Source organism: Panthera uncia, chromosome B1, assembly GCF_023721935.1.
Source record: "Panthera uncia isolate 11264 chromosome B1, Puncia_PCG_1.0, whole genome shotgun sequence".
NCBI classification, from domain to species: domain Eukaryota; kingdom Metazoa; phylum Chordata; class Mammalia; order Carnivora; family Felidae; genus Panthera; species Panthera uncia.
The window spans coordinates 173,526,676-173,535,998 of NC_064811.1; positions in this window are offsets into that span (position 1 = coordinate 173,526,676).

Sequence of the window (9,323 nt, forward strand, 5' to 3'; positions counted from 1 at the left end):
TTCACAAATGCATTTTAGAGGGAAATAATACCAGGACACAGACAGGAGATTTCATTCTCATTTCCAGCTCTGGTAATAAATATCTCTGTGACCTCGGGCAAGTCACTTACTCTTTTAGGGTCTAACTTTGTAGGAAAACCACAGGGAGAACAGATGAGTGCTCTGAACTAACCTGAGTCCTCTCCTGTTTTTCTCTCTGGACCTGCCCCCAGTTCCATTGATTCTTTCTAGAATCTCAGTCTGGTGTGGCCCCTGCTATCACCATCCCTGCTGCCCAGGGCATAATTTTCCTGCTCTCAGGCCGAGTATAGATAGATCGCCTGTTCCATTAGACCAGCCTGGTTAGATAGACATTTTTCAAGATGACTTTTCTAACGTATAAAAACAAATAGCTCTAAGAAAATAGCCAGGAAACTATATAGACAGAGAAATGGGAGGCACTATTTACTCATCAAGGATTTGTTGGGTGTCTCTGATGTATCAATCATTGTTCCGGGTCCCAGGGATATAGCAGCGAGGCTGATGAACCTCGCTGTTCTATAGGGAGGGAGACAGAAACACATCATCAGATATATGAGGTGGTGAAGATACTTTGGAGAGAAATAACATCTGATAAAGGGGATGGGGAGGGCGGGTGGGGATTACTACTTTATATAGGGTGTTAAAGGATGGATGGCCTCTCTACTAAGGTGACGTATAAGCAAGGATCTGGAGGATGCCGAGGAATGTTGTAGGGAGAGCAAAGGCCTTGAGGCAGGAACGTGCCAGCAAGGTCTAGGAACAGTAAGGAGGCTTGGGAAGGGGAAGGTTAATAACTTGGTGGGAGATGAGATAGAAGAGGCAGCAGAGGGACCACGCTAGGCCTTGTCCATGGTAGAGACTTTGGATTTTACTGGATGAAATACGAAGCCATTAGACAGTCTTTGAAATGAGAAATAACATGATCTGACTTGGGTTTTTTTTTTAAAGGTTTAAAAAAATGTTTTTTAATGTTTCTTTTTGAGAGAGAGAGAGAGACAGAGTGTGAGTGGGGGAGGGGCAGAGAGAGAGGGAGACGCAGAATCTGAAGCAGGCTCCAGGCTCTGAGCTGTCAGCTCAGAGCCCAATGCGGGGCTCGAACCCACCAACTGTGAGATCATGACCTGAGCTGAAGTCGGCCGCTTAACCGACTGAGCCACCCAGGTGCCCCTGACTTCGGGTTTTAAAGGAATATTCCAGCTGCTGTGCAGTCAATAGACTGTATTGGGCAAGTGTGGAAGAAGGGAGACCAGTTGGGTCAGGGTGGGGGTGACGAGGTGGTGAAACTGGGAATGTCAGGGAACCTAGAAGGTCAGCCAGCAGGATGTGTGGGGGGTGTTGAATGTAGGGTGTGTGTGTGTGTGTGTGTGTGTGTGTGTGTGTGTGGAGTGCGGAGAGATGGGAATCAAGGGAGAGGAGAGACTCCAAGGATTGTTCATCTGAGCAACTGAATGGCAGGGTTGCCATTAGTTGAGAAGAGAAGACTTGGGGGTGGGGAACGTGGATTTGATTTTGGACATGTTAAGTGTGAGATGACTTTTCAACATCTGAATGAGTCAGGGAGTTGTTTGGAAAATAGAAACCATTCTATTTTCTTAAAAATCTTTCGTCTTAATGTTTATGCATTTTTGAGAGAGAGAGAGAGAGCGAGAGAGCGAGAGGGCAGGGGCAGAGAGAGAGGGAGACGCAGAATCCAAAACAGGCTCCAGGCTTTGAGCTGTCGGCACAGAGTCCGACCCGGGGCTTTAACTGACGAACCGTAGGACCATGACCAGAGCTGAAGTTGGACACTTAACCGACCGAGCCACCTAGGCACCCCGAAACCATTCTATTTTCTATGTCAAGGAGGATTATTGTCTTGAAAAGGGGTGCTTCAAGACTAACATGTCTCCATATCCCCAGGTCCTGAGCTCTGTCCTTGGCCCCTGCATATTCTGTCTGTCTCATTTATTTTGCATAAATATCCTCACTCACTACTTGCTAAGGTCGGTCTTCCCTTTGGAAAAGCCTGACTTTCTTCAGCCGTGATTTTCATGAACTAGTTTCTATCATAAGCATTGGTGGCGTAGGCTGGGCCAAGCTGATGGCTGATGGAAGATTCCGGGGCTTTTTCTTAATTCAGAACTGGAGTCTCTGCCTCTCCGCCAAGTTCTCATTTCCACGTACAGGGTTATTGTGTCGCTACCTCATTTGCAGAGTGGAGATGACTAAGATACCATGGGCTGGGTATCTTTCCAGAAGTAACCACTTCCCCAGGTTTCCTGTGGTGACTCAGAAAAGTGTCCCCCTCATCTCTCCGCCCCCTTCCATTGCCCACAAGAGCCTGAACACTGCACGTTTCCAATAGAAAACCTCTTTAAACAAAGTCAAAGTCTCAAGAAGAGGAGATTTATCCCATTCATGTTCCTTTCTGTAAGTTAGGGAATAAATTGTCACATGGTATCCCAAGATTCTGAGTATCAAGGGTCACAACACAAACATTTAAGAAAAAAGGGAAAGAAAATAAAAAGGAAAGCCAAAAGCAGGGAACGTAATTTCTGACCTTGATTCTAGGGAGGATGCTATAGTTAGAACTATAACATTCTTATTTTAGAGGATGCCTGAGACATCAACGGAGCCATTTCTCTGTCTTGGGTCAAGTTGGGACTTTTTTGGGGCATTTTTGGAGCAGTTTTGGACATTTCATCCCCATCCCTTTTCAGTTTAATTCCTTTTATTTTCCCTGACGGTGTTCATGAACAGTTGATTGCTTAAGGATGGGCTTGCTGACAAAGGAGGGAAAATAAAGGCAGGAGAGCAATGACAACAAGGCATTTCAAAAGCTGTTAATAGCAAATAATCAGTGCTGTTGGTAGACCCTCGGGTTAAACAGATTAGAGCAGACCTGCTTCAGCCTCTGGGCCCCCCCACCCCATTCTCTCTGTAGAGTTTTTGCAGTAGTGTTGGCATTTTCCTCACAGACCTCACCCCCACTCCCCTCAAAGGATGAAAGCTCTGGGTTCTCTAGTAGGTGATTATAAAGGGCAAAGAGACTTCTAGGTAATCCCAGAGGTGTATTCCTTCATTTAGAGGGGCTTCCTTCAGGGGGAGAGCCTATACTTGAGAAATCGAGAACCAGGTAGAGAAGCTGTGTTAATGCTCTGTGTTGGCTTACTATCTGTGGACCCCAAACCATGCTTTTTGGGTACCAACCTGAGAGTGAGAGTTTGAGGCTCCGTGCACCTTGAGACTGGGAAGAAGGCTCAGCAAGGAGGCGGAGGGAATGTTTGCTCTCTACCCCTGAACTTTGCAGGAAGTCTTGACGTTTTCCTCCTGTCACTGCCCAGAGTCTTCTGTCTTCATGCCCGTTTGCTCAGACTCATCATTCTAGTTATTTTTACCAGGACAGCACACGCTCCTCCCAGACGGCGGTTTGGGATTCAGAGAGACACAGTGCCCCCACGGTGACGGGTCCGTCCTGGCGTGGGGAGAGGCACAACGGACCGTGTGACTCACTCCAAGGGTTTCCATCATCTGCGCGGCGGCCAGCCCATCCATTATCTGTGGTTTGTCTCATCCTTCCCAAGCCTATTAGCTCATCTCTTCTTGCCAAGTTGACTTTTGGTTTGTCTTCCTTTGTTCAGGCCCCCGGACAGTCTGCCACATTACCTTGTTATGGGCTCGTTGTCCCATACGGTGCCATTTGCAGATACTATTAACATGCCATTTACACTCTCCTGGATCACTAATAAAAATGTTAAATGACTCAGAACCTGACACTGTGCTTTTACCATCTGCAGCCTGTTGACATTTGTCATTACTACAGCGTATGGCCTTTGAAGGCAGAAATCAGACCCTACATTGGTAACAGTCAAAAGTAGACCCATTTGAACCTGGCTTTTAGCATTTGCAGTGATAAACATCCCCATTAACCAAGATCATTAGAGGCATTCACCCACAGCGGTGGCTTGTGGGGCACCCAAGTAGCGGACCAGGGTGGGGAGTAGGGACAAAGAGAGTGAAGATGGGCTGATGTTGCCACATCGGAGATTCAGGGAGCTCGGTCTCTGAGTTCCCCAAGCTGCGAGCGTCTGCCAGCGATGTGTCGCCCCTGGGTTCAGGTACACGGGAAGGGAGTGCCCGCACAGGGCTAGCTCACCTGGGTTGTTGGATGTGCAAAGCAGATTTTTTTGGTCTGGATTATTGGCCGCCCTGTCTGCTGTGACGGCATTGACACTTTAGCACACCTACACAGATTTACAGAATACTAATTACCTTATTTGCTTGGCTGATTTATTAAATCAGCTTTTAGAAACTTTTAGAATTAGCAGCTGCACATATCATTTTGGGGAATAGTTTCCTAGAAGATCAGTAGCACAGGGGCGCCTGGGTGGCTCAGTCGGTTAAGCGTCCGACTTCGGCTCAGGTCACGATCTCACGGTATGTGAGTTCGAGCTCCGCGTTGGGCTCTGTGCTGACTGCTCAGAGCCTGGAGCCTGTTTCAGATTCTGTGTCTCCCTCTCTCTCTGACCCTCCCCCGTTCGTGCTCTGTCTCTCTCTGTCTCAAAAATAAATAAACGTAAAAAAAAAAAAAAAATTAAAAAAAAAAAAAAAAGAAAATCAGTAGCACAGGCAGGAAGAAGGTGAAACATCAGCCTTTATGAACTTTCATTAAATTTTTCTTTTCAATTTTGTGGTTTGACTTTTTTAATGTTATTCTGGTTACTTAAAAATTTTATTTTTGAATCTTCTCAGATATTCACTACTTTCCTCATTTATTAGCTTGATTTTATTTCTTTAAAAATTTTTAAAAGATTTTAACGTTTCTTTATTTTTGAGAGACAGAGATAGAGGACGAGTGGAGGAGGAGCAGAGAGAGAGGGAGACACAGAATCTAAAGCAGGTTCCAGGCTCCAAGCTGTTGGCACAGAGCCCGACACAGGGCTCTAACTCAGGAACCGCGAGATTGTGACCTGAGCTGAGGTGGGACGCTTAACTGACTGAGCCACCCAGGCGCCCACTGATTTTATTTCTTGATAGGAAATTATGTTTATTTTAGTTTTTGTTTTCTGGAAAATTGACATTATTCTGTGTGTGTGTGTGTGTGTTTGTGTTTAAGTCTGGACTGTACACACTGGTAAAGCACAATCTTACAAGTTTTCATATATTATCCATTTTTGGTGTGGGTTATTCTTTTTTCCATAGCGGCTTGAGTGATCCTTTCAAGGTCTGTGCTGCAGCCGTTATTTCCCAGGAGGATTGAAATTTCACTTCAAAAGGTCCTAGTTTGATTTCTACCCTTTAACATTCTCTAAGATGGATTCTTCTGTTTTTGATCAGAGAAAGAAACGAGACATGGGCATAAATGACACATGTGTAAGGGGCAAAGGAATAAGCAACATCACACTGGGGCCGACGCTGTGGCAGTGAGCCAATCCCTGCCCCAGGAGATGCTGACAAACCATCGTTGTCACAGAGAGTGTTGCAGTGGGAAGGAGAAGTCACAGACATTCTGTAGTCAAGTGCCCGTTGATTCAGAGCACTAGGATTTGGCACGTCTGTGTTGGAGCCCTGAGAGCAATTTTATTTTATTTTTAAATTTTTATTTTATTTTTAAAGTTTGTTTATTTATTTAGGGGAGTGGGGAGAGAGGGGAAGTGAGAGAGGGAGAGGAATCCCAAGCAGGCTCCGCTCTGTCAGCGCAGAGTCCTACGTGGGGCTCGAACCCATGAACCATGAGATCATGACCTGAGCCAAAATCAGAGTTGGATGCTTAACCGACTGAGACACCCAGGTGTCCTGAGATAAGAAACTTTTAGAATTAGCAGCTGAACATATCATTTTCTGGAATAGTTTCCTAGAAAAGCAGTAGCACAGGCAGCAAGAAGGTGAAACACCAGCCTTTATGAACTTTCAGCCATTTGTTTAACTATGATTGATTGTGTCAGATGCTGAATTAGATGTTTTGCTTGCATTAATAACACTAACTATGATTATCTGAATAACTTTTGAGAATAATGGTTCTCAATAATCCTGCCATCAACCAAATAGCTTAGAGAGGCTAAGTAATGAAAGCTTTCCAAGATCACACAGCTTGTAAGTGGAAGAGCTAGAACATCATCCTATCTGATCCCCAGTGCTGGGCTCTTAACTATTGCTCTAAATGTTAGCGGTGCAGACATGAACTGAATGGTGCCCATCCTTAAGAGCCTTATAAATCGCATGGAAGGAGGTGGGATTCACGTAAGCACATTTAAACAAGTGCTAGGTGCTATGATGGAAGCAAGCATAGGGACCACTGGGGTACAAAGGAGGGCATGTTCGATTCTATGTAATAGGGATATTGAACCAAGATCAATGGAAGGGATGATGAGCTGAGTCTTGAAAGATGAGTTGATCAGAAATTTCCCTCAGACCAACTTTCTATAATTTTTTGGGCTCCTGAGTCACCAGCTGAATCTTGAATTCAATTTAACTTTCAGGACAATGCCTTTAATTCAACAGGTATTTATTAAACACCTGCTACCCGGAAAGCGCCTCGTTAGAAGTCAAGCTGGAATACAAACAAAATATAAGACTTCATCTCAGCTGTGTGGTAGATAATGTGAGAAAATGAGGGGTGTAGACACACATCACTCTGGCAATTTAGAGCAGGGGGAAGTGGGCATTGGTGGGTCTCTCGTGGAAACCTCCATGGAGAAGGCAGGCTTGGTGGTCCTGAAACAAGAGGGGCTGGAATTGGTGAAGCGATGTTATTCCTGGCACGGGGGTTGGGGTGGGGGGAGGCATGAGCAACGGCTCCGAGCTGTGACTGAGCACGCTGGACTCAGAGAGGAGAGCTTGTCTGAAGCAGGGGATTCTGATATAGGGGATGAGCAATGTGAATGGGGGGTGGAAACTGCTTTGGGAAATTCTTTCCTGATGGCAGGCTGAGGATGTTGCCTTTTCTAACGCTGAATTGCCCTCTAGAGATCTCCCCACTCAGCCTGTGATGGACTGGCCTCCTGCACCCCTCCTGCTGCTATGTGGGGACCGGCAGCTCCCTGCTAGCCAGGTTGCCTTGTCACTGTCTTTTTGCTAATTCCAGTGGGGCTTCACCTTCTGGTGCTGATACATTTAAGATCATAAGTCTTTGCAGCTCAAGGACTGACTTTGAAGGGTCTCCCAGCCTTATACACTGGCCTCAGACGGCATCCTGGTCACCGTTGTTACATGCTCCCCTCTCTCTAAGGACGTGTGCTCTGTGTACTTTGCACCTGGTTAATCACCGGCTGTAAGCCTGTGAATCTGTGGATTCCTGATGGTGGTCTCTCGGCACCTCTGTTATACTGGAAAGTAGGTAGCTTTTCCTACTGGCGGGAGTTGCTCTAAACATCAAGTTTTTGGGAGTCACTTATCTGCAAGTTTGTGGTATTTCCTCTTACTCTTCATACATAATTTGAAGTATTTGTCTATCACAGAGCTCATTATTATTATATAGTAGTAAGTCTTTTATATGACCACGCTTTCACCCCTCCTTTCCCCAGAGGTCTCAAAGTCTCCACTGAAAGTGACTTTTGGTAGAGGAGGGTGGGGGGGTGGGGGGTGGGGTGGGCGGAAAAGCAGGAGATAGTCTTAGGCAGTGATGTGGGAAGTGGTTTTTGTTTTCCTGCTGGTCCAATCTTACACTTTTGGATGAGTTTGCTAAACACAAGTTCAGTGGCCTACTGGACAATGTCCTCTTCTGGGCACGGTGGGTGATGTCAGTGTGTGTAAACCAAGTCTCTGTCTTAACCTACCGTAAGACAAAAACCAAATCATGTTAATAAGGCAGTGTAGGGGATTGAATGGTGGTCCCCCCCAAAGATATGCCCACCTTCTAATCCCTAGAACCTGTGAGTGTTACCTAATGAGGCAAAAAGGAATTGACACGTGTAGTTAAGGATATTGAGATGAGGCAATCATCCTGGATTATCCAGGTGGGCCCTAAACCCAGAGACAAGTGTCCTTGTAAGACAAAGGCAAAAATTTGAGACAGACACAGAGGACAAGGCCATGTGAAGACAGAGGTGAGATTGGAGAGATGTAGCTATAATCCGAGGAATGGTGGCAGTCACCAGAAACTGGGAAAAGCAGGAATGAAAGGAGCGTCGCTTTGAAAGCTCCTTAATTTGGACTTGTGGCCTCCAGAACTACAAGAATCCATTTGTCTTGTTTGAAGCCACCAAATTTGTGGTGATTTGTTACAGAAGTCACAAGAGACTGATGCAGGCAGAGTTTAGGAAGTACTAGAGAGGCACCTGGGTGGCTCAGTCGTTTAAGCGGCTGACTCTTGATCTTAGGTCATGCTCTCGCGGTTCGCAGGTTTGAGCCCCAAGTCGGGCTCTGCGCCGATAGTGTGGAGCCTGCTTGGAATTCTCTCTCTCTCTCTGCCCCTCTCCCACATGTGCTTTCTCTCTCAGAATATATAAATAAACTTTAAATAAAAGAAAATACTATAACAGAGTATAAAAACATGTTACAGTAGTTCTATTATTTCAGGCGCCCAAATATTTATGATATTAGACATAATATATTCATGCCACTGAGTTCGACATAACACATTTTTTTCCCCCTGCAAGTTATATTATCCTGAGTTTCAACAAATAACAAACATTTGTTTTTGGTCTTTGACAGCTTAAGATGTAGGGCCTTCAAAGCAATGTTTTCTTGATATGATTTGGACCTCAAAAATCACAGCTGTTGGGGTGGCCAGCTTTTTATAAGCCTTAACATTCAGGACGCGTGTGTTACTTGAAGAACACCATCGTGTCTTCTGTGGTAGAGAGAAGACTCTTGGGCTGTGAAAATGGTCTCTGGTTGAGTGACTTCATGCTCAGAAGGAATGTGTGTGACTGAAGGAGAGGAAGAAGGTGCCTTCCTTTTTAAAAGGAGAGAGAAACAAGCTGAGGGCTGATATATATACATATATATATGGAACCAGAAAAGACCCCAAATAGCCAAAGCAATCTTGAAAAAGAAAACCAAAGCAGGAGGCATCACAATCCCGGACTTCAAGCTATACTACAAAGCTGTAATCATCAAGACAGTGGTACTGGCACAAGAACAGACACTCAGATCAATGGAACAGAATAGAGAACCCAGAAATGGACCCACAAACGTATGGTATATGTATATATATGTGTACATACATATATATGTATGTATGTATGTACACATATATATGTATGTATGTACATACATATATATGTGTGTATATATATGTGTACATATATATATACACATATATATGTATATATATCAATATACGTGTATATATATATACATATATATATATATATATATAT